General features: G+C 41.7%; 1 protein-coding gene across 2 annotated transcripts in view; it reads right to left on the bottom strand.

The window, feature by feature from the left end:
- The window catches only part of KAZN (kazrin, periplakin interacting protein), a 1219269-nt gene that overhangs the window by 901620 nt on the left and 291609 nt on the right, over positions 1–26040 (bottom strand). The window lies entirely within an intron of this gene.

Below are 26040 nucleotides of genomic sequence, written 5' to 3'. Positions count from 1 at the left end.
GCAGATCACCTGAGGTCAGGAGTTCAAGACCAGCCTGGCCAACATGGCAAAACCCCGTCTCTACCAAAAATACAAAAATTAGCTGGGCATGGTGCCACATGCCTGTAATCCCAGCTACTTGGGAGGCTGAGGCAGGAGAATCACTTGAACCCGAGAGGCAGAAGTTGCAGTGAACTGAGATTACACCACTGCACTCCAGCCTGGGCAACAAGAGTGAAACTCCATCTCAAAAAAAAAAGAAAAAGAAAAAGAAGAAGAAGAAAAGAAAAGAAAGAAAAAAAGGATATAGAAATGCACAGAATCATTTACTCTGCCATTTATCACAGAGTTATTTAGAGCAAAGAAAAACCTGGAAGCAACCTGAGTGCTCGGTTATAGGAGAATGGCTGATTCAATGCAGGCATGGCCACGTTATGGCATATTATGCAGCTATCAACAACTCAATTTGAAGAATGCTTAATGGCATGGGAAAATGCTCATGAGTGCCTCTCAGAATAGAGAATTTGAAAAAAAAAAAAAAAAGAAAATGCTCATGAAGTTATGTTAGGTTAAAAAGGGATGGTACTGGGTATACATAAAAGGAAAATTTTAATTTTGTTTAAAAGTGTTATAAAAACTAAAAGATTTTATTTTATTTTTTTAAAACACTTGTTTTAACTATACTTCCTCTTGCTAAGATTAAGAGGATGATGATGTCTAGTTACTATAGACTCTAAAGCTGTTACCATTACATTCAGAGAGAGGGAGGCTACAACAAATCACCAAACAGTCCACTTTGAGAATAGGACAATTTTACCCAAGATTTTCTTTCTTCTACTGGTGTGGTGAGGCCATTGCAATGAATACTGAGCAGGAAGAATAACTTTTCTAATTATTATTGACCAAAATTCAAAACTGTGGGTGAAATTTAAGTACAATTATTCTGTTTCTTTTCTGCATGCATCTACACTTCTTTTTTAAAAAATCAGAAAAGAAAAAAACAAAAAATCAGCTGACTTTGTGGACTAGAACACAGATTAAAGAAAATATTAACCTGTTGTATTTTCTAAATTTTCTCTTACATAGTTATATTACTAAAAAATTAAAAATGGAAATGGGAAATTTGATTCTGTAACAATTCCCTTGATAACTCATTACTTTCAGGTAGGAATATACCTTGCCCATGCAGTAATGTTTACCTGTCTTTGGGTGGCTTTTTTTTTGTTTTGGAGACAGAGTCTTGTTCTGTCACCTGGCTGGAGTGCAGTGGCGCAATCTTGGCTCATTGCAACCTCTGCCTCCTTGGTTCAATCGATTCTCCTGCCTCAGCCTCCCAAGTAGCTAGGATTACAGGCATGCATTACCACACCCAGCCAATTTATTTTGTATTTTTCATAGACACGGGGTTTCACCATGTTGGCCAGGATGGTCTCGATCTCCTGACCTCGTGATCTGCCCACCTCGGCCTCCCAAAGTGCTGGGATTACAGGTGTGAGCCATGGGTGACATTTTAATCACATGTATGTGTTCACCAACAGGATGTGTTTTCGCAATGCTGGCTATACAGAAAATCCTGTTTTCACTGCCACAGTGCATCAATTCCATTAAAAAATCTTTACAATAAATTAAATTGGAAATTTCTAACAATTATGATGCAGGCTAGGGCATGGAACAATGGGAATTGCCATACATTAGTTCATGACAATGGTAAATATTTTTATTTCCTCTTCACAAGTTCCTCTTCCACTGTAAATTGACCCAACTCCTGAATCTTCCTTCAAGCTCTACTTTATCATTCCTGATACTCAGGGACTTTGTTCCCTGTGCCAGAGACTAAGTGAGCTGACTACTAAACCCATTTCCTCTCTCTCCTGAGAACACTGCTGAATTACATTCTCCAGCCTTCTTTGTGCTTATTACAGTCATGAGACTTAAAGTACCAGCGAATCACATGTAGGTGTAAGTGATGGCTGCTCAGTCGTGGCCTTTATTAACCTACCACCTGCAACTTTCAGCCTCTTCCCCATCTGCCTGCTCAATGAAGAATCGGAGATATAAGCAGCCTGGGTCCCTGAGTGACCAGCTGCATGGAAGGCCACATAATATCTTGGACTTCCAGGAAACCGAGAACACCTCCTTAGAACTTCATATTGGCAAGAAATCAGATTTTATTAGTTAAATTGCTGAGATTTCAGTTTATCTGTGACAGCAGTTAGCATTCCCTAGTACACTTCCCTCTTCTCCATTCTTGCAAGTCTACAAGAGGCTAGCAGAACTGAGTTCCAATATTATCTTTTCTAATTAGGTGTCACCTATCACATGAATTATGCCAGCTGAAATATGCCATAACTTTGCGACTCTACATGCCTGGGCAGAAATTAGTCCATGCCTTGTTAATTCTGTAATTCCATAGATATAAATAAAAGGTGTTTTTTAACCCAGAAGTTGAACCATTCTTTACATTTGTCACCTTTTAATAATTCTAAGGCCATGTGACTAAATTTTTTTTTTCATTTACAAAAATAGGATAGCCAGAGAAAAGGGAAGATTAAATAAAATATAAAACAAATTTCTGTTTCTCCTTGTGGAAGAAATAAAGATCGAATTATTTTGCCTGATTTTTAATCTGTCATAACTTCATGTCAGTTTTATTTACTATTTTAAAGTAAAGACATTAGCAGTTTAGGAGCCATATAATTGGATCGTTCTCCTTTGAAGGAAAGGTTGTCTGCATTACCTTTTCTGTGCTCCATGATTTTTTTTTTCAGAGGTCAGAAATAACAAATGAATCCTGGCATGTCCTATGCAAGGTATGGCTCAGAAGCATTCTATGTGTTTGTGAGGAGAAAGAATAATTGTGAAGAAGTCATTTCTGGTGATTATTTAGAAAATAATGAGAAAACCAGAGTGAAATGGAAAAGAAACCTCAAGTTTCAGAAAGCATGCAAATATGCAAATATTCCAAAAGGAAGATTTTCAAAGAATGGGTCAACCAGTCTTACCTGCACTATCCTCCTTCCAATCTCTCTTCCTTCTCCAAAAGCAGTAACCCATAAAATAAATGGGCAAAGCTTCTTTCTCTGGTTTTCTATTAAAAGTTTAATTTGCAACACACCCAAATGTGATTTCTATTCCACTCTCTGGAGAACACTGATGAATCCTCTGTTGTGGAGGCAGCGCAGGTTGGTGGCTAAGGAGAGGCCATTCATTTCCCACGGTAACAGGAGGCCGACCACAGTGGCAGCTGCGACCACGTTTGCTCCTGTTGCTATGAACATTTGGGACACTAAAATAAATGGATTGTACTGAAAGATTCTTTCACTCTCCCTACCATATCATCTTAATGGGGAATTCATACCACTCTGAGCTGCATTTACTGCTGAAATGAAACGATGGTTTCTAAAATTACTTTAGCACACATTGAGCTGTACCTAAGTTTATTGGGTTATGGAATAACATTTTGTTTTTAGTGAAGGCCACCTTTTCGGAAGGCCCTGGACTCTCGAGTCAATTATTACTTTGTCAAATCGAGGGATGTGAATCTCTGTTTCAGCCTGAAATCCCTATCTCTTTCCTCTGATTGAAATATCATCATTTCTTAAACTTTCAAACATATTCTTATATCTAGAACCAAGACTGAAACATATTACACATTCCAGAAGTGAGTATTACAATTTTAAAAAAAAGAAAGGATTAAGGAGTGAAGACCAGCAACTGTTGGGTAATGTAGTGTAGCCTTCAGTCCTAAGTACACACTCCTGGGAGAGGAAAAGGGCTTACGACTTAGTTTCATGGCTGTGCCCTGAAGCTATTCTCTATTATCCACTTCTAATGAAGTATTTATTGATCCCCTACTGTATGCAGACACTGGATATTTCCTCTCGCACTCCACTCTTCCAAAATTTATTTGATGCATTATATAGAATTCATTTTTCACTAGCTATCTCATTTTGGGGATACAGTCCATAACCATTTAAAATACGTCATGACAGGCTTCTTACTATTTATTATCTAGTATAATGCAACATGATTTTTATCATAACAATTCCTTATATTTGCAAAGCACCCAATTTTATAAAGCACTTTCCTATCTATGATTTTTTTTTTTTTTTTTTGAGACAGAGTTTTGCTCTTGTTGCCCAGGCTTGAGTGCAGTGGTGTGATCTCAGCTCACTGCAAGCTCTGCCTCCCAGGTTCAAGCAATTCTCCTGCCTTAGCCTCCAAGTAGCTGGGATTACAGGTGCCCACGACCATGCCCAGCTAACCTTTTATATGTTTAGTAGAGACGGGATTTTGGCATGTTGGCCAGGCTGGTCTCGAACTCCTGATCTCAGGTGATCTGCCTGCCTCAGCCTCCCTGATCATGATTTTTATCTTCCCATGGTTATTGCTTCAACAGGGGAAATGTGCAAATACCTAGCATAGTGACTTACCTGTAACATATGCCCTTTGGAATACTAGCTGCCTCCTTTCTGACACTCCTGAGGCCACTAGCTAAAATAATAATGTTCCCATTTTGTAGACCCAAACACTCCCCACAGAAGTTAAGGGACATTTCAGAAAGTCACCTAGCAAGTGAGTAGTTCCACTGGATCCAGAACTTGTTCTCCCCACACCATCCCTGTTCTCTTCCCTGCACTGGTCCCCAGCACCTGGGGTATCACAGAGCCCTCCTCCAATGCAGGAGAAGCTCCCTTCTGAACAAGCCTGCTTTCCTGTGATTCCCACACCAGGCAAGACCAGGTTGGTAATGCTGTCTCAGCTAGTCACACATTTAGAACGCCTTCCCTAAAAACTTCAGAAGAGGAACTGATGAAAACTGATAGCTGTTCCTAAGCAGCCTGAACTGTAGCAGAAAGCACGTGTGTCTCCTGCAGTTCTACCCCAGACAAGGAGGAGCCAGGGACATAGTGCGCAGCTTGAATACAGGAGCTCCTAAGCCAGCCTTTGTTCTAATCCTGCCTCCAAGACTCACCCTGTGTGGTTGTCTTGGGTCGATTACTGACTCCCGTCTTGCTCTAGTTTCCAACTGAAACATGGGAATGATGTTGATACTTACATCATTGGGTTAAGAGGATTCCATAAATTAAAGTGATTACACAGAATCTGGCATTTAAGAGCACTCCATGTTTGTGAAAATAAAATAAGAAAATATAAAACGAGGGGCCGGGCATGGTGGCTCACACCTATAATCCCAGCACTTTGGGAGGCCGAGGCGGGTGGATCACCTGAGGTCGGGAGTTTGAGACCAGCCTGACCAACATGGAGCAACCCCGTCTCTACTAAAAATACAAAATTAGCCGGGTGTGGTGGTGCATGCCTGTAATCCCAGCTACTCGGGAGGCTGAGGCAGGAGAATCACTTGAACCTGGGAGGCAGAGGTTGCAGTGAGCCGAGATCCTGCCATTGCACTCCAGCCTGGACAACAAGAGCGAAACTTCACCTCAAGAAAAGAAAAAGAAACGAAACGAACAATGTACCAAGGCAGGGGATCTCACTTGGCTTTCTTAGATTGAGTGAGTTGGAGTCCAAAAGAACTAATGATGAGATGCACTGATGCTGGGGCTTTGCAGAGTCCATACATAAAGGAGCAGGACAGGCTGACTGAGGTGGGAATGAAAGTGGGGGTAGGCGGTTTGACCTGGGGAGCAGCCGCCAGGCTCTGCCAGGCTCCACCAGCTGCTCCGGGGCAGCAGGGCCCAGTGCCAGTCAGCTATGTCATTGGAGACACAGGGACTGTCCGATGCCCTGGAATTAGAGCGCTGGGTGCATTAACAGCTCACTGCAGATTTGCAACTACTAATATCAACTGATAAACGCCTCACGTGCTTTCTTGTGAGAGAGAAACTTCGAGATGGAGTTGGAGAGAGGTGGAGGAAAAGAAGAAAAGGAAAGAGGAAAGACTAGAGGTTTGGCTAAAGAAAAAAATAATAAACATTAAAAATGGCTCAAAAGAAATGTCTGTCACAGGCGGCGAGAACTGAGAACCATTATCAGTGGAGATGCAAAAGCAGATCTGTGAGGCCATCTTTGCTCATCATTCACTATCTAACCCAACAGGCACGCCACCCCCCAAGATAAATTGGACCAGGCGAGGCCATGCACCAGTCAAAGGAAAGAAGCACAGGTGTGTTGGGAACTCTTGAGGAAAGTTTGTGTTTGAGTAACAAATACTAATGAGGCTGTCAGGAGCTCTATAGCCCTCCATGGGGCCAGCCAGCTGGGTGCTTTATCTTTCAAAAAAGTCTCATTAAGTTTAAAAAAAAAAAGCAACCAAGACCGTTGGTGGGGGTTCACTTCCAGCACAGGTGTGGTGGAGAGGATTACAATATGAATCAGTTATCTCAGTAGGCTGTGCATTAAGTATTTCACTTAGAAAAATAAATTCAGTAAAAACAATATACTGAATACAGGACAAGATATATGCATACAAAACGTATATAGGCACACACTTGCATCACAAAGCACGTGCCATATTACACATTTTAACAGTAGGCTGTGTTTGCCTATATGTTACCAATATATTACAAATAACATATGCATACGCAGAGACAAACCGGGCTCAATCCAAATTTGCTGCCCTTTTAGGAGACTAGGGGTAGTTCCATAGAATAATAAGTGTTAGCAAGTAAGACATGTATTTCATCTAAACTTGTTTTTTCAATTTTTTCCATATGGGGAAGTGTTTTCCCCTACTAGTTGTGAAAATAACACATACTCACTATAGAAATTCAAAAAAAAAGAAAGGACGAAATAAAAACTATTATCTCACTGTTCAGAGATCACTTCTGTTAATATTTCTGTGTACTTTCTTCTAAGCTTTTTTAAAATTTACCAATTTATTATGGACATGTTTTCATGTCAATAAACATAGATCTACCTAATTGTGTTTAATGGCTGTATTTTACTTTAGGGATTAGCTCAAATTCATTTACCCAATCAAATATTATTGGATTTTTATTTGGTTTCCAATTGTTCACTGTTGTGGGCAAGAGATAAGGTTTAAAACAGAACAAAAACAAGACTACACAGGATATGCATGCATCAAAGAAAAGTTAAACAGCAGATAAATATTAACCACTTTTATCTGTGATACAAATGAAATGAAGCAGTCATTTGATAACGTCAATGCTGTGGCTTCCTTAAATTTCAGTAGCGCTCTTTCTAATAGTAAGGCCAAGCAGAAGGAAGATGTCAGGTAGAAAACAGTTTGCAGAATTTATAATCTGTCCTATCACCAAGCCCAAGATCCCTGTGGGTCTCAGCTAACTCCTTAACTGTGATTAGAGCAAGCCAGAGGTGCAGAAGCAGAGGGAAAAAATGCTAAGGATATCATTAGAAGCCTTAATTTCTGAATATGTCTTTGCTGCAAGCTCTCTTGGTGACCTTTTCTAGCAACTTCCAGTGGAGAAGTCTTTCCTGATATGCTGGTAAAATGTCTCCTACTGCAATTATTGTCAATTTTTGTTACTTCATCCCCAGAGCCCTTCTTTCAACAACTGCATGGCAAGTGCCTGCTTCAGGCAGGCGAACAAGACAGACCTGGGCCCTGCACTCAAGGAGGGTGCAACCCAGTGACGAATTCCACATAGTCCTTGAGCCTGTGATCAGTTTTGGAGGGTGGAGGGTGAGTAAGATAGAGAATTGATGGTGGGCTATATGAAATAGTGTAGTCAGGAAGCGCCCTGGGAGAGGTGACATTTAAACTGAGACCTGAGGAGTGATGGAAGCCATCTGTGCAAAGTGTGGACAGAGAGCCGTCTACTCATGGAAACATATCTTCAAAGGTGGGAGATTGGAGAGTCCCACCACCTGACTGGGCAGAAAAGGGCGGTGATGGTGGGAGAGTAGCAATCCTGAGCAAACTGGATGGTTGGTCACTCTTTTAGCAGGCTATTAGCATAGGGGCTTAGAAGTCATGGAGGAGAGTGTGGATTTATTCTAAATGCAATGGGGAACATTGTATTTAAGCAGGGACTTGAAATGTCAGTAAGGAGTACCCCAAATTGCCCAAGTCAAAATACAGGAATTATTTTTAATGCATTTTTTATCCTTATTCCCATATCATCGACCTGTCGAATCTGCCTCCAGACTATCTCTCAAACCCATCCACGCCTCCATTCTTTATTATTAATACTCTAGTGCAAAGCCCTAATGTGTATTGATTAAAGCCTGGGCTCTGAAGCCAGATTACCCAGGTTCAAACCTTAGCTTTGCCACCTACTGGCTGGGTGACCTCCAGTAACTTACTTAACCTCTCTAGGCATCCCTTTTCTCATCTGTCATATGGAGATTATAGACAACCCTACCTTAGAGGGTCATAATGAATATGGAATAAACATATGTACAGTGTTTCTACTAGTGCTGGACACTTAAGCTCTCAATACTCACTTTCATATTAATAGTTATAAACATTCACCTCTTGATGGCACAAATCTGATAACTTCTTACCTGCTCTCCCTGCTTCCACAATTGCCCACCACCAATTTATTATTATTATTATTATTATTATTTGGAGATAGAGTCTTGCTCTGTCACCCAGGCTGGAGTTCAATGGTGCAATCTCAGCTCACTGCAATCTCCGCCTCCCCAGTTCAAGTGATTCTTGTGCCTCAGCCTCCTGAGTAGCTGAGATTACAGGCATGCACCACCATGCCCAGCTAATTTTTGTATTTGTATTAGAGATGAGGTTTTGCCATGTCAGCCAGGCTGGTCTTGAACTCCTGGCCTCAAGTGATTCTCCCGCCTCAGCCTCCCAAAGTGCTGGGATTACAGGTGTGAGCCACTGTGCCTAGCCCCATCAAGTCTTTTTGCCATAGTCTACTGTCCCTCAGTAAACTAAAACATCTGTAAAAAGTCAGATTTTTATCACCATCCTTCTCCCTTCTTAGTATCCTCTAGTGGCTTCTATTGCTCTTGGAATAAAATTCTTTCCTTGATCTCAGAGCCCCTTTGTGACCTAACTCATACCAGCCTGTCTCTGGCAGCTTTTCCGTTTTTGTCTTTATACTTGATAACTCGAAATGCCACTATGATATTTCAATGTGTAAGTTTTTACTACAACTACAACAACTACTACTACTACTGTGACTGTTACTATGATTTTTCAACCCTGGGTGGAACCCGGTGGTCCTGTTCAATCTGAGGACACATGTCTGTCTTTATTCAGCTCTACAAAGACTCCAGCCATTATGACCACAAATGTTATCCCCTTCATTCTATTTTTCTCCTGGTTCTCCTGGCTCCTCAACTCCACATATCAACTTGTTTTTTAGAATGCTCATGTTTATTCCTGTATGCTTTTTCTGGGGGAATCTTTCAGCCTGACCTTCCTGCTCACTCTTCTTATTTGTTCATTCTTCTAGTCTACTTAGAAAATAAGGTTCTTGTAGTGGTGGTTTTCCTTTGTTTGAGATGGGGTCTTGCTCTGTCACACAGGCTGAAGTGCAGTGGTGTGATTGTGGCTCACTGCAACCTCTGCCTCCTGGGTTTAAACAATTCTCCTGTCTCAGCCTCTCAAGTAGCTGGGATTACAGGCACGTGCCACCACACCTGGCTAATTTTTGTATTTTTAGTAGAGACAGGGTTTCGCCACATTGGCCAGGCTGGTCTAGAACTCCTGACCTCAGGTGATCCACGTGACTCACCTCCGAAAGTGCTGGGATTATAGGGATGCACCACCTTGACCGGCCTTTTTTTTTTTTAACATTTATTTTTTTTTAATTTAAAAGATCTCTAATTGGTTCTTTCTCAAATTCCTTCCACCTTGACAACCTATGCAAGAGCATTATGGCAGGCACTGTCTTATCTCCTGCATCAACAATCTTTCTCTCATTCTCAACAACACGTGATATGCTCTGTTTAAAAACAAAACAAAAAAATCCCTGTTTCAATTAACTCTATATTCTTCTCTAACTACTGGACCCATTATCTGCCCCTTGGTAAAACTCCACTAAGAAGTCATCTCTACACCTTTCCCCATTCTTTCCTGAACTCATTCCAGCTGGGCTCATGCCCCCAGAATCCACCTGATCTTCCCTTATCACAGGGACCAATGTCCTCCACATTGTTGCCTCCAGTGATCAATGAACATCCTCATTCTGGCCCATCTATCAGCAGAATTTCTCACAAAGGATCATTTTCAGCTTCTTAATATGCTTTCTTCAGCTTGCTATGGTGGCAGCACTCTCTTTGAAGCCTCCTTCACCTTCACCGCCTGCTCCGTCTCAGTCTTTGTGCTGGTTCCTCCTCGCCTTTCCAGCTTTTGGAAACTAGGCTTTCCCAGGGCTCAGTCCTGGAACTTCTCCTCTCATTTACACTAACTCCCTAGAGGAACTTGCCCCGTCACATAACTTTGTATTTCCAATCTGATTCTTTCCCTGAGCCCCAGGCTTCTCACTGAATATCTCTACTTGGAGGTCTCCCAGCATCTTAAACATATGTCCCAACCCAAACTCTTGATTCTGCCTTCAATCACCTCCCCTTGATCTTCTCACTCTCCTTCCCTTCCCTCCAGTCTTCTCGATTCTTCCAGATGCTCAAGGCAAAATCCTCAGGTTGCCCTTGACTCCTCTCTTTCTCTCTCACCTCCCATCCTATATATCAACAAAATTTCTTGGCAGCTTCTAAAAGGAATTCCCGAAGTTGTCCATTTCTCACCACCTTGGAGAGGTAATTGTCCAACTAACATTATTTCATATCTGGATTACCATCTCCTAATAGGTCACCTAGTTTCCATTCCTTAGGCCCTATTGTACAGGTTACTCTTCTGGAATGTTTAATCCAATTATATCATTCCTTTGTTTGAACTCCCCCATAGGCTTCCCCTTTTGTTCAGCATAAAAGCCAGACTCCTTCAAAGCCATAAATGGCTTACCTTGCCCTGTCTTCTACTCTGATTTATTCTCTAGAACTCTCACCCTTGCTCACCCTCCTCCAACCACTGTTGTCTCTTGGTTGTTCCTCAGAGAGTTGAGACATCCTCCTGACTCAGGGCCTTGACACCTGCTGTTCCTTGTCTCTGAAACGGTCTCTCCCTTGACATCCACTTGGTTTATCCACTCTCTTCGTTTTTTAAGGCCTTTTTGGACCACCCTACAGATATTGGACGCCCCTACTCCAATTCCTACACCTCTTAAACCTCTGACTCTACCTTATTTCCTTCTACATCACCTGACACATAAATTTATTTGTTTCACTAGTTATGTTTTTATCTCTCCCACCTAGGCTTTAAGCTCCAGGAAAACTGGGATTTTGCCTCACTTACTTTCGATTTCCTACTGCCTTAACTATGCCTAGCATACAGCAGGAACTCAATCAGTAGGGGCGGAATTAACAAATGAATGAATGAAGGGCCTGTGTTCTGATTTTTCAGATGTAACATTTTCTTATTTCTCTGAGGATATTAATTATACTTATTTAAAAATCCTGTTCCAATTTATCTGCTAACTATTTTCTCAGATGTAAGTTTTCCAGTTTATTGAGTCTGTAATTTTGTCATTTCTGCCTCATTTTGTGAGTAGTTTCCAAATGTTTAGTGATTTTGTGTGTGCATGTGTGACAGCCGTTTTTGTAATTGGAATCCCTGATGGATGATTTTCTGGTTTTGTTTAGGTGGCCCACTCTGGACAAGCTCACACGCCCCTCTACCATCTTCTCTCTGGGCTTCTGGGACTGAATCCTGATAAACACTTGGACACAGAGAAAAAGCTATCAGCAACACAGAATGAAGAGGAGTTATGGGAGGTCCCAGAAGACAAAGAAGGGAGGGTGGAGGGACAAGTGACAAAATAGTGCCAATTCCTGGGCTCTGGAAGAGTAAACCTGTCCATATTGCTGAAGAAGGAACAGCCTTATCAATAAATTAGAAACGTTCCATTAATGAAGGGAAAATTTCAGATGTGCTTATAGAATTTTAAAACAATATATTTTTCTTCTATAATAAGCTGTTGTATCTATAGAAAATTTCTATGAGAATGTATTGGCCTTTCCTCAAAGGGTTGACTGTTGGCTGAAAAGCATTTTCCAGCCAACTATGCAAGCAGCTTAATTGTGCCTCCTTGAAAATGAGAACTATACTTGAATACTCCAGCCAACTCTGGAGAGGGGTTCGCACAAGATAAACAGGGTTGTCTCACGGGTAGACTAAGGAGGCAGTCATGTAACAGGTTGAGGCTCCTCAATCTCAAATCTCTATCCTTGTGAGACTCCCAGATTACACAAACTACTCCAGATTCACTCCTCTAGAAAGTGGTGGCTCATGTCCCCCCTCCCCTGCCTTCAGCTGCTCTGATTTAGGCTGGCCGTGTTCCCTCAAGGGCCCATGCCCTCCTATCCCAAAATACTCTCATGCTGCTCCACAAAACTAAAAAGAAAGGGCAACTGCACTGTCTAGCACATAGCACTCAGTGAAGCCTTCATGAAAAACATTGCACTTTCCCAGAGTCTTTCCTCCTTCCAAATGCAAATAGATACTTTACAGACTGCCTCCCCAAGGACTGCTGGGAAAGGATGGATCTGGGGACACAGACGATGATGTGGAAAGGACAAGTCTGACTAATGGGGACACATCAAGGAAACTGGACCAGGGAGAGAGAAGCCTCATGCAAAAGAGGAGGTAACAGTCCAGGGAACCAGAAAAGTCCTGGGAGAGGAATGTAATCCACTCCACAATCCCTCCAAAGGCAGAAGATGGTGGACAGAAGATGACAACCAGGTTTGGCACATTGAGCCAAATTCTGGATCCTGGGAGAGACTCAACTTGTCCTCTGGGGTAGCAGCGTGACTCTTTCCACAAGCTACAGCTGCTGGTAAGCCTTGCTCAGTCTCCATTCCACTTGCTTGTTTGCCCCCATGCATCCTCTAAAGTATCAAGGTTTGGTTGAAACTGATTAAGAAGCCCTAATGATCATCTGAAATGTCAAGTGCTCCTCCATTCTAATAATATGCATCTGGAATACTTCCCAGATGAGAGAAGACATGTTTCCCTTTGATTTAGAGTTGGAAGGATGACAGAGTGGAGGCAGTAATGATGATGAAAAGAAAGCCATAAGCCAGGTGACAACTTCCCGTCACTCAGGGAAGCCAATAATAGGGAATCAACAAATTATGCATGATGTTGGCATCAGCAGCATAAACAACAGCGATACCACCTACAGCAAATGCTGTTAAAACACAGCCACCTGCTATGCCAAGCCTGGGCTCTTAGAGGACCCTAGGCTTATCTTTGATAAACCAAAAACCTCTAGGGCCAGCATTCAAGGCTGTTACTCTGTGGAGATCAAGGAAATACACGGGTTGGCCTCAAAGTGCAACCATTTTTATTCCATTAAACTAAGAAAAAAAGAAATGCACTACTATTGAACTGCATTATACCTGGTAAAAAAAAACACCTTAGTCTTTCTTAGTTTGTGATCTTCTCATCAGGAGAGGTGTATTAGATTCCTGTGGCTGACACAAGGAAGTACCACAGACTGGGTGGCTGATACAACAGCAATTTACAGTCCTACAGTGCTGGAGGCTGGAAGTTCATAATCAAGAAGGTAGCAGGGTAAGTTCCTTTTAAAGGCCCTAAGGGATCCTCTGTTCCAGGCCACTCTCCCAGCTTCTGGTAGCCCCATGCATGTCTTGGCTTACAGATGCATCACTCCAGTCCCTCACCTTCACATGGTGCTCTCCAAGACATGTCTTCACGTTGTCTCACCTCTGTGCATACTTGTCTCTGTCTCCAAATTTCCCGTTTTTATAAAGACACCAGTGTATTAGTCTGTTTTCATACTGCTATAAAGAACTGCCCAAGCCTGGGTAATTTATAAAAGAAAAAGGTTAATTGACTCAGAGTTGAGCATGGCTGGGGAGGCCTCAGGAAACTTACAATCATGGTGGAAGGCGAAGGGGAAGCAAGCCACCTTCTTCACAAGGCGGCAGGGAGGAGAAGTACAGGGGGAAGAACCCCTTAAAAAAAACATCAGATCTTTTGAGAACTCGCTCATTATCATGAGAACAGCACGGGGGAACTGCCCCCATGATCCAATCACCTTCATCTGGTCTCTCTTTTGACACATGGGGATTATGGGAATTTGGGTGGGGATACAAAGCTTAACCATATCACATCAGTCATAATGGATTGCCACCCACTCTATTGGCCTTAACATGATTACCTCTGTAAAGACCCAATGTCCAAATAATGTCACATTCTTAGGTTCTGGGAGCTAGGGACTTCAACATAGCTATTCTTGAAGATGCAATTCCACTCATAACAAAGGAATTATTTCTTTTTGATGCAGTTGGGAAAATGCAGTGTAGGGCATCCATTTCCAAACTGTGTTCTGCATAACTGTGTTTTGTAGAGGTATTTCAAAGATTCTGAAAACACTGATTCAAATTTTATTTGAAAATATATTTAAAAGTCATCACGTACACTCAACTATGGTATGCATCACTTATGAACACCAGTGTACAGCTTGTGCTTTCAGAACAAGTTTTTTTTTTTTCCAGACCAGGAATAAAACTTCTTATGCCACCTCCACGTATATATTCAAGTTTCTTCTTAGTAAGTTATGGTTTTAAATGATTGTAGCTTTATACAGGTCTTTGAATTCAAGCTCTGTGCTTGACTGCACAAGTGTAGAAATGAGTGGGTCCCTGGAGCTTAATTTCAAGTGACCAGACACCTCTGCTCAGGGAGAGCTCCCACCCTGTCCTGTGGCTAACCAAGTATGGAATATCAATGGGACAGTATTGCATACAAAGGATGACATTTCCTATGAGGTTTGGGTACCCTATCATTCAAACTTCCTCAGGTTGCAAGTGACAGAAGCCCAACTCAATCTAGTTTAAGTGAAACGGGGATGTTCTTGCCTACTCCACAGTGTTTCTTTTTCCCTTTGTTCCTCACTGTCTTAATTTCCCTGTGGAGTTTCCTCTATGTCTATGTTTGGGGTACCATGAGTTGGCTCAGGCCACACACATTCCACCACTCTCTAGCCCACCTCCCTGAACTACAGAAAATGGAAAGCTAAAAAATCCCTTGCAGCTACCTTTCCCAAGGTGGCCTAGGTTCTGCACCTATGAGTAAGGTGCAGGTGGCCAATGAGACAGCCATGGTGAGAGAGGAGATTGGCTCCTTTAGCAAACTGGAGGCAGAAGTACTTGGTTCTCTAGGGTAGCTTCTGTCCTTGGTGTCATGGATGCCAGCCATCACCTGGCTGTGTGAGGCAGCTGCTGTGCAGTTTCCACCAACAGTCTTATGGATGGTTTCTCCTGGCTACTGTTATTTCTGGCTATGCAGCCTCTAAATCCAGTTTCAAGACCTCTTAGAGATGCCGTAGGCTACCAAAATCTCTCTTAAAAAGTCCTTTCTAGTTAAATTAGTTAGAAGGTATGCTAATGTCTGCTGTTAAAAACTATGATGGATACAGCATAACTCCAATTATCAGCAGAGACACTGATGACTCCCAGACGTGTTCCTTGAGCCCAGAACTCTCTCTGAGGCTGAAGACAGATAAAGGACTGTCTCTTAGACAACCACACCTAGATGTACCATGGGTCCCTAGATTTTCAATCTCCAAATCAAGCTCATTACTTCCCCATTCAAGCCTGCTGTTCCTTCTGTTTCCTTTATGAGGTGTTACTAAACCATAATCTGAGGCTCATCCTAGACCCATCTCTCACTTTCACCTCCAAATTTCAATTAATGAAACTGCTACTTCCTAAACATTCCCTGAATATATTTTTTCCTCTATAATCTTATTGCCCCATATTATAGTCCATTGCCAAAACAAACTGCTTCCTGTTCTCAGTCTCACCTCAGCCAATCCATTTTTCACTCTTCCTCCAGAGTAATCTTTCAAATAGCCAAATATAACCATGACATCCCTTTGCTTAAATGCATCCAATGCACCCTTTTGCTTAAATGCATTAAATCCATCACCATTACTGTGGTTCTCAATCTGGATGAATGGTGTAAAACCAGGGGGCACATGTTGCAGAGACTGGCTAAAACCTCATCAAATCTATTTTCCTCTTTCTCCTGAGAACACAACTAGACCACTTTCCAGCTCCCCTTTCAGTTATAGGGCTTATTAAGTCAGACCTGAATTCAAATATTGGATATGCAATTGTGTCAGCTAGCTCTTGCTACGTAACAAAACACCTTGGAACTTTATTATTTCTTGTAAGTGTGCGGGTTAGTGGTTATGCTGTTCTGGGATGAGCCCAGCTGAAATCTGCTGGGCTTTCTCATACATTGTCACTTCAGTAGGTTTGCTGGGAGCTGGCTAGTCTAGGAGGGACTCAGCAGGATGACTCACCTGGGCTCCACGTGACCTCTCACCCTCCAAGCAGCTAGCTCAGGCTTGTTCTCACGGTAGACAGAATTTCAAGAAAGAGCAGAAATATGCAAGGTATGTTGGTGTCTAGTCTCTAAAGTGACCCACCCTTTTTATTGCATTATTTTAGCCAAAGAAAAGTATAGGCCAGTTGAGATTCAAAGGGCAAGTAAATGCCTTTTATTGAGAAAGGCTGCAAAGTCACATTGCAAAGAAAGAAAGTAAAGAATGACAGCCATTTTTGCAATCAAACTAGCACAGGTATTCACTCGCTATGTGACTTTAAATAAATTTCCTCTTTGGACCTCAGATTCCTCACCTGTAAAATAGGGAAAATCCCACGTGCCTCACAAACTCACTGGGGGTATTAAACGAGATAATGGAGGTAAAATCCTTAGCAGAGTGTTTGGCGTCTAGTAAGTACTCAATAATCTTTCACTCCCTTTATTTTTCACATCACTCTGCAATGTGTACCACTGTGACTTTCAGGTTGTTGGTATAAGCTCAGGAAGTATTTGTTGAACAAATTAACCGTGCACCTGTTGTAATGACCAGCTGAACTGATGTACTTTTAATGGCTCATCATGTTTCTAGCTCTGTCACAAGCCTACACTTCTCACAGTTCATCCCCAGCCCATTTGAAGTCATCCTGTCCAAGCTTGATGTAGAGGCCTCTTAAATTATGTCCTCCAGCTGTTCAGACAGTCTGTCCTCTGTGCACACATAGGGGCATAAGAACACAGTTCATGCCCTCTAAATAAACCAACTAGAGCTGTCTTTCCAAAAGAGAAGGTCCATAAAACTTGCTTTAGGGCAGTTTAAACTTCCATTTCCAACAGATAAAAAATCGTCAAGAGTTATCCTAAGAAATCTTGTGCTGATTTGTTTGTGTGATAGATTGAATTAATAGCCCATATTTTATACCTCTTGGTGATATCTTCTCACACTCACTCTGGGCTCGGGGATGTGACTTGCTTTGGCCAACGGGATAGCAGCAAACTTGATACAAACAGAGGCTGGAAAAGTAAATGCTTTGTCTACTTTTTCTTTTTATGGACCCCTATCACCACTATGGAAATATTCTGGAGTTAGCCTGCTAAGGAGGGTGAGAGAGGTGAGTCATTGCAGCTGAGGACATCTAAGATCAGCCAGGCCCCAGTGCACAGTGTATGACGGACACCAGTCAAGATGAGCCACGCCTGTCTATATTAGCAGAATTACCCAGGCAATCCATAGACTTACAGGAAGTATATAAGTAGCTGTTGCTTAGAGCCACTGTTTTGGGAGGGTTTTTTAAGACAGCAGTCACGGAAACAAATCTATGCCATGATTCTCAGTATCAATTATATCATGAGCTCCTCTTTGTTTTGTACTTTTGGAGGAGAAAAATAAAAGAGGGATTAGACTCAGTAATCCAACACAAGAACATCCATTCTGAAAGCAAGTCTCCGGGCTACTAAGCTGGCCAAAGCAAATGACTTTGGTTCAAGTCCCACAGGAATAAGTGAGTACTTAAAATAGCCAGGTCACCATCTCATTATTAAACTACCTTTTAAGTGTGATTTACTCAAAGACAAGGAATGAAGGAACATGGGTTATTGGCTCGAGGTGGCACCAAGTAGTCTTACTGGCTGTATTCCCAGGTTCAACGTCAGATTTAAATGATGACACTTAGCAACACCATGCCTCAATTTACCTGGCTACTCTTGTGGGACTGTTTGAGTTTAATATGAATGTGTATAAGGATTCCTGTTCTAAGTGTAATTTTTTTTAGATTATAATTATATGGCATACATTTGGCTCTCTATTATCTGACTAATGGATGGGAGCTACAACCTTAAAAAGATACTAAATAACAGACAAGAAAAAAGTCTGATATTGAATTCAATTGTGGTGGAAAAAATATTGGCAATGAAATTACTTTTCTAATTTTGTCTCATTCAGACTAACATTGGTTTACATTTCCTGAGTGCATGCCACCAGGGAAGAAATGCTTTGCCCACGGATAATCTATGGGTACATAATTGAGAATTGACTATTGGCTAGATTCTATGAGGCTGCTCGTCCGGTAAGTTACTGGGTATTCTTCATATTCTTGTTCAGAACAACTCTACACTTTCCTCATTTTCCCTTCATCCATCCCACTCCTATGTCTCATGAAGTTCAAAAACTCTTACCCTAGTCTTCTTTTGTGTGTGTCTCTATGTCCCCAGCATCTAGCTAGAAAAGCCTGAGATCCTGGTTCCTCTGTGGACACCAATAGGCAAAGGATTAAAGGATCCTCTGTTCCCAAGGGACCAGCTGGAATTGTTATATTCCCTAAATTAAATGTAAATTTCTGAAAAAATAATTTGTATAGATCTTTTGCAACATCTCAGGGGAACTATTTCCAATTACCTCGTGGGGTAATGCTTAACACACACAACTAAAGTACAAATATATGCAATAAAGCATGAGACAAGGTTCTCTTTCTCCCTCACACACACACACACACACACACACACACACACACTCCTCTCTCTCTCTCTCCATCCCCAGATCTAAGTTTAAATGTCATGTTCAAAGAGAATGTCTTTGAACTGTTGTCTAAATAGGGTCCTGGTACAGTGTTTCTTTAAGATAAATATTAAAACTCACTATTATCTGTTTATTCCCATATTTATAGTCAGTTGCCCCCAGTGAAATCCAAGATCCTTGAGGACAAGGATTACCCCTTTCATTTTCACCGGTGTTTCCCCCACAGGCTGGCAACATCCCTGGCACATAACAGATGCTCAATGGAAAAAGGAGAAAGTGAGTGAATGGATAACGAAGATGTATCTGGAAAATCAATTATGATCAATTATACGGCTTGAAATAAAAGAATTCCGAAATCAAAAGAGTTCCATAAATAATTAAAAAGTTAGCCTTGGACCTAAAGTAGGGTTTCTCAGTCTTGACACTACTAACATTTGAAGTTGGATAATTCTTTGCTGTGAGCAGCTCTCCTGTGCATTGTAGAAAGTTTAGCAACATCCTTGGCTTCTACCTACTGGATGCTAGCAGCACACTCACCCCCTGCCAGTCATGACAATTGAAAATATCTCCAGACATTGTCAAATGTCACCTGGTGTGGGAGGGAAGCAAAGTTGCTCTGCTTCCTTCTCAGCTGGGAGCCACTCATCTAAAGGGTGATGGTGGGATTGGGTATTATTTTGGAAGCCAAGTATTTGCCAACATCCCAACAGACATCATGAAGAAAATGAGATATGTGTGGTAGGGGGCTGTAATATATTTCCTATTTTATTTAAATACTTTTGTAAACCATATTCTTGGAAGCTGAACCTTTCTAGGAGTCTGAGAGGGTAGTGTGTAGCTTTAAGAATGTATCAACATATTAAAATTGTCAAAATATTTTTAGTTATTTGAGGTATTCTATATCTGAAGCCAGGTTTTAATGTTCTTCTTTCTCAAAATTACATACCCCCTTTCTATCTATTTAATAACCCCTCAGGAAGCAAATACTCCGAGTCACCATCTACAAGTAGGAAATCAATTACTCTTTCTTTGCGATGGGCTGGATGGAACAATGTAAAAACGGCTATTTTATTAAAGCTTAATACCTAGTTTTCAAAATAGAGATAATAATACCCAACCTCCTGTCCATCTCATGGCTGAGAAGATGAGAAAATGCTGGCAAAAGTACTTTGTAAACAGTAAAGTGATCTGCAAATATCAGCTAGGTCCTTCTCTGAGATTCCACAGCCCCCACGTACACTGTCATCAGTGTTTATCATGGAGCACTTCAACGTCCAGTTATCTATCTAATCCTGAACCCCTCTGGTGGGGGAGGAGAGGTAGGGATAAAGTTCTGTCCCTCCCTGTCCCTAGAACTTAGAGCAGTGCCAAGCTGTGTACTGAGACCCAAGCATGAAGTCCACGCATGCAGCAGGCAGAGTAAATTAATTATTGCCTCCATCTGCAGCAGTGTCTGCCAGCATCTACTCTTCCTTCTTGTGGTAATAATACCAGTCTGCACTTGCTCACAGTCATGGTGAGACCATCCATCAACAAGCCTACCTGCCCATGGTCAAAGAGAGGAGGGCGCAGTGACCTAAGACAGATCATTCAGATTTTTCCAAGAATTTGAATCTTGATCAAAGTGACACAGAGAAAGAAAATGGTTGGAGCCAAGTTGTCCCAACCACAGCACCCTGAAACAACTGCTTTTAAGTTTTTGACACCTAAATCTCCATAGCTACCCTCTCTCCTATCTTTTCTGAGATGTAATTCTTTATCTTTTCCTATGAGCTACCCATGGGTTTCTATTAACTGTATCCCCGTTAATGTTTATTAAAACTGGTCTCTGTTGCTTACAACCAAAGAATCCTAACCGAATCCTCACCCCAACCTTCCTTACATGATTTTGTTACTATTTCATATCCTGCTCGCTGTAACAGGAACCATCACTTATTACACCAGCATGAGTTCTATTTTATTATCATTTTAAATGTTATTAAACTAACGACTCAGTATCAAAAAATGTAACATAAAAGCTCTATGATGTACAAAATATTCGGTTGGTACAAAAGTAATTGAAGTTTTGCACCAATAAATTCCCAAATTGTCCTTTGGCACTATATAGATCTATGGAAGTTGTACCAGTTTGATAGACACTATTCTATTCAAGCATCACTCACCCCAAGTAAGATGTGCACCTTTCCTTCAGAATACAATGAATGGAAGTCAATCTTTTTTCTGAGTCTCATTTCCAACTTGACCTGTGTCTTGGCGCACCAAACACCGAAACAACTTTGCATTCTCTGAACATTTTGCTTTATGGATTTTACAAAGATGACAGAGGTCTCAGGAGGGTCTAATTTTCTCTATCAACTTAAAAAAACCATAGACACAAACTTAACAGAATAAGAGTATTACAATTTTATGCCTTATCCTCCATTTCTTCTAAACAGGAAGGGTGAGTACAGAAGTTCTGTAACTGAAGGGATTGCATCTAAGCCTGGCAATGCCTGTGGCTTAAAGTTTATTTATCTAAAAAAAAACAAAAAACAAACAACCAAAAACCACCTTTTTAAGATCAAAACTATTGTGGCAGAATGGAAAGAGGGCTTGTAAGAGTTATGTAAAAAACTACAAGCTTTTGGACTTGCTGATTTGATAGTTTTGCAACTCAGAATGGAAAATAAACATTGCTTTTGCAAACTCGCAGGGAAAGGATGCGTAATGGAGCACATGGATTATTTGAGGGGATGTGCTAAGACTCCTTTGAATAATCAGCTTATCATTGTAGCTTTTTAGTGAAGGGAACTAAATTCTTCAGCATCCATTTAAGTATTTCTTTCTCCTCTGACTTTTAAAAGGTGGAAAGCTGATGGGATGAGCAGACTTCAAGATATCCCAGGGTAATTTTCTTAGGATGAAAGCTTTGCCTGTTTTCCCTGGTTCTAATGTCAGAGTTTCTTCCCTGCTTGCTAAGGAAGAGAACCTAGGGAGAGAGTTCTAATTCTTTCTCCATCATGGTGTTACATCCCAGAGGATAAGGAAAACCCACATGACATCTAGTAAGTACTCAATAATCTTTCACTCCCTTTATTTTTCACATCACTCTGCAATGTGTACCACTGTGACTTTCAGGTTGTTGGTATAAGCTCAGGAAGTATCTGTTGAACAAATTAACCATGCATCTGTTGTAATGACTAGCTGAATTGATGTACCATTCATAGCCGCAGCCAGCATCTGTGACCTTCTTAAGCCCAGGATCCTTCTGATGTCTCAGTTTGTACAAAGTGAGGGCAAGGCATTCTCTAGGGCTAACAAGGTCACATTCATGGGCATAACCCTAAAGCCGGCAGCAGCTAGAAAGCTCCAGATAATTGCACCAGTGAGAGCCATGAGGCCTACCTACCTTGACCACAGTATCAACCTCAGAAAGAATCTAGAGGGATGGAAAGTGCTACTAACAGGATAATCAAATTAAAATGCACTTCTGTAATAGGTGTGAACTGCCTGGTTCCCAAGGCATCCTTCCCAATGCAAGATGATGTTGACTTTGGGGTGCTAACCCTCCCTGTCTGCCAGGAACCTGAGCCAAGGGTTCCTCCGGTCCACACTGCACTTCCCCATCTGAGGCCAGGGAGTGTCCAGACAGCTAAAATAGCTGATCACGTTCAATCGGCCCAGTTTTGCCAGAAACCAATTGGAAAGCATAATCATCTAGAAGAGTTTGCTAGACAGCTCTTTCAAAAAGAGAAAAGAAAACGAAGCCACCCAAATCCTATGCAGTGTCTGATCCTGGCAGGGCTCCCGATCTGCCTCCTGAATGCCAGGTTTCCCTCCTGCTGCTGCTTCCGCTCTTGCTTGGCAAGGGGGAATATAGGCTTTTGGCAAATATGCTTTCCAGTTCCCCGAACACAAATAACAGAAAGAAAGACAGACAAGGAGAGAACAGGAAAGGGAAGGAAGAGAAGGAAGTGAAAAACGCAGAATGTAATTCCACATCTCAGCTAAGACTTTGCCAACCAAAAGAAGAGAAGGCGAGGGAGGGAGGAGGGGAATAGATTTGAGAGAAGGAGAAAATAGGAGGGGAGGAGGAGAGAGGCTGGGTGGGGTGGGGAGAAAAAGGGCAAAGAGAGAAGACAAAGAAAAGCAAAAAGAAAAAGGAAGAGGAGACAAGGGCAGAAGGAAAAAAGGAGAGTTTGAAAAGTAAAGCAAATTTCAGGTCTTTTCCGCCTAACGATGGACTTTGTTCGAGATTTGTTTAGAGATGACAGTTGCGTGGTTTATTTCTATTTTGAAGGGTTTACTTTCATTCCTAGAGATGGACCTCTGAGAAGGGTATACCAATGATTCAGCCTCCCTTAAAACAAGCTCTTCCTTTTAGTCCCAGCACAGGCCAAGTTTTAGGCAAAGAAGCTACCCACTTCCTGTCTAGACCCAGGCAGCCCCCTTGGGTCAGCAGAGCGCAGGCTCTCCCTCAGCCACCCTTTGTTCCATGGCCTGCAGAAGGAAAGCTCTAGGTGCACAGAAAGTTCTCTACCCTTTAGCGCTCAGCCTTCAAGAGGACCCTCCTGCCAACAAAGCGATCTTAGTATTTTTCCAAGCATTTGTCTCCCCTTAATAAATAATGATATTAGGTCTTTGGGGGGTAAAGGGAGAGAACTGCCAATGAGAGATTTAATTTGCTGTAATCAACCCCTCTTAGCATGCGGAGTCACATAGTATGAGTAAAAGAATTAATCTCTACCAGAAAGAATTGCTTCTTCGGTGTTATGAATCTAATCACTTAGGAGGCTGAGTCGGCGTTTTGGGTTTAGACAGAGCTTTCAGGAATCAAAGCCACAAGATCAGGTTTCAAATGCGATCTGAATGGCAAACTCCATTGAATTGGGGGGCCTGCAAACTAAAAAGGAAATGGAATGCAAATAGAGGTGCTATGCCTCTTCAGACACCTCCATGCTCAAAACGTTTAGGGGACGAATACCTAATTGCGGGCTTTCTGGGCTGTCCATGTGAGGTGCTCCCTTCGCGATTCCATTTTCCAGGATGGATTGTCAGGCCTGCCAATCATCTCTGGCTTCCCCATTATACTTGGGAGATGTGTTTGCTCTGTGCACATTGTTTTATAATCCTCAGAGGTGGAATTTCATAGACCAGCAATGCTTTTGCCTTTGACATTCTCCTAAGCAGGATTTATTGCTTCCAAGACAGATGTAACTTGAGTCGATTATGCCTTTTAAGCAGTCACTCTCAAGCAGCCTCCGGGTTCTGTGGAACACTTTTTGCCTGACTTCATTCGACTTGTAAGCTGATGTCAGAGTGTTTCATCACCATTTAATACTATTAAGGGCCCTGTGGGTATGGAACTGAGAGGGCTATTATACCAACCAAGTTCAAGGATGTGGTTACTACCCTTGAAAGGCTTACATCCTGCAACACACAAATCTAAGAGATGCCTATTAATATCCTAAAATGCAGACTGAACGAAAAGATGTTCAGATAAGTTATATCTACACTCTATCAGCCTCCCACTGTTGATGAACTTAGGGTATGAAAATGAGTACATTCATTTGTCTTTGGAATTGAGGGAAGAAGCAGTGTTAAAACACGAATGGAAAATAAGTGAATTAGCCCCCAAAATGCCCAATAAAGAGTCTTCTTTAAAAAATGACATATTTTTAGGTGTCTACTTCAAAACTCAAAATCACGTATCATCCCTGGCCATCCCCAAAACTTTGGGATTCCTTGGCATTTTATAAGCTTGGCAACACTCATCTGAGACAGTAGTAGGATGGAGGACTGGGGGTAGAAGGTGACATGATCCCAATTGACTTCAGCAAGGAACGGAGGATCATAACCAAAACGCTGTTTCAAAAAGTCAGTGGTTTTGGAAGAAAACTAATCAGAGTGGTATACTAAACTCATCACAGCCCACTTCATCCTTTGTTAGTTTAAAAGACACACGCAAGGAATCTCGGAATGTTAGGAGGCAAAAGAAACAATGAGGTTTCCACGTGACGTTTCTACCTGACCCAGTAGACACCCACCTTCAGGAAACAGGAAGAAGATGTAACCCACCTTCCTTTTCAGCGTATGGCTTACGAGAATATCCACCATATCCCACTTCATTTTATCTGGCCATTTAAAGGAGAAACTTCTAGCAGTCATCGATTTGGGATCAGGAGAGAATATGATAAGAAAATATTCCTACACAATGACCACATGATAGGGGATATTTTAATCTCCTTAAATAAAAAAGGGAAAATTCATTGTCAACACCACGAAGGATGAAGGCTCTCTAATTAATTAGGCATTTCGTGGGAGCAAACATTTCCGGAATATGAAACATTTGTGAAATCCGGTTCTAGGCACTAGTAAGCTCAGATGTGAAGGAGAGGAAAAATATGCACTTTTTTTAGGACCTTAGGTTTTGCAAACTGGAGTTTACACACAATGCCTTTTGGGATTCAGTTAGGCAGTTCCCTTGGCTGAGGTGCTGGCTACAGGATTGGGACCAGGCATTTGGAGGAAAGCTAATCCTTTCAAGAACAATTTGCTCTCTTTTATTCAGTAAATTGTTCTAAATTTCCCTTTTTTCTGAGTTTCAAAATTGGCTGTCATAGCTTCAGAATCCTTCCTTTTTCCACCAGACAGGCTGGGGGAGAGAGGAGAAGCTGAATGGGCTGTTTATAATGAAGGAGAACAGGAGAACCGTGAATAGGAATGAAAGGCTTTGCATAATTCGGGCCATCTCAACAGACGGCCTCAAAAATCCCATGGGGCGACTTCAGGCATTGACAGGTGAGAGAGGCACAAAGGCACAGCTAGTTAAAGCCTTATTGGTGCAAGACCCAGGCTTTGGGATTGATTTTAAAAATAAAACATAAACCACTACCAGGGTAGAAACAAAAGCAAAGAAACCACAGTTCAAAATATCTGCTACAGAGCGGAATGCAAGAAACCACCAACCATTCTGACCTCACCAATGCTGAACAGAAAACAATCTCAGGAAGAAAGCCCCAGGGCAAATCAACATGAAAATCACCGAACCCACAGAACGTTTCCTGAAACATTTCCCGACACTGAAGAGGTAGGAATGACAATTAGATCTAGTTCAGTTTGGCTTCCCTAACACAGAAAACTATCAATTCTCTTAAAACACCTGGTGTTTGTCTATCAACATGTCTGAAGAGACCCACCAACAAAGCCAGAAGGAGTAGATAACTTTTAAATATTT

Source organism: Hylobates moloch, unplaced genomic scaffold, assembly GCF_009828535.3.
Source record: "Hylobates moloch isolate HMO894 unplaced genomic scaffold, HMol_V3 SCAFFOLD_9, whole genome shotgun sequence".
Classification (NCBI taxonomy): Eukaryota; Metazoa; Chordata; class Mammalia; order Primates; family Hylobatidae; genus Hylobates; species Hylobates moloch.
This window is presented reverse-complemented; position numbering and strand designations above follow the sequence as displayed.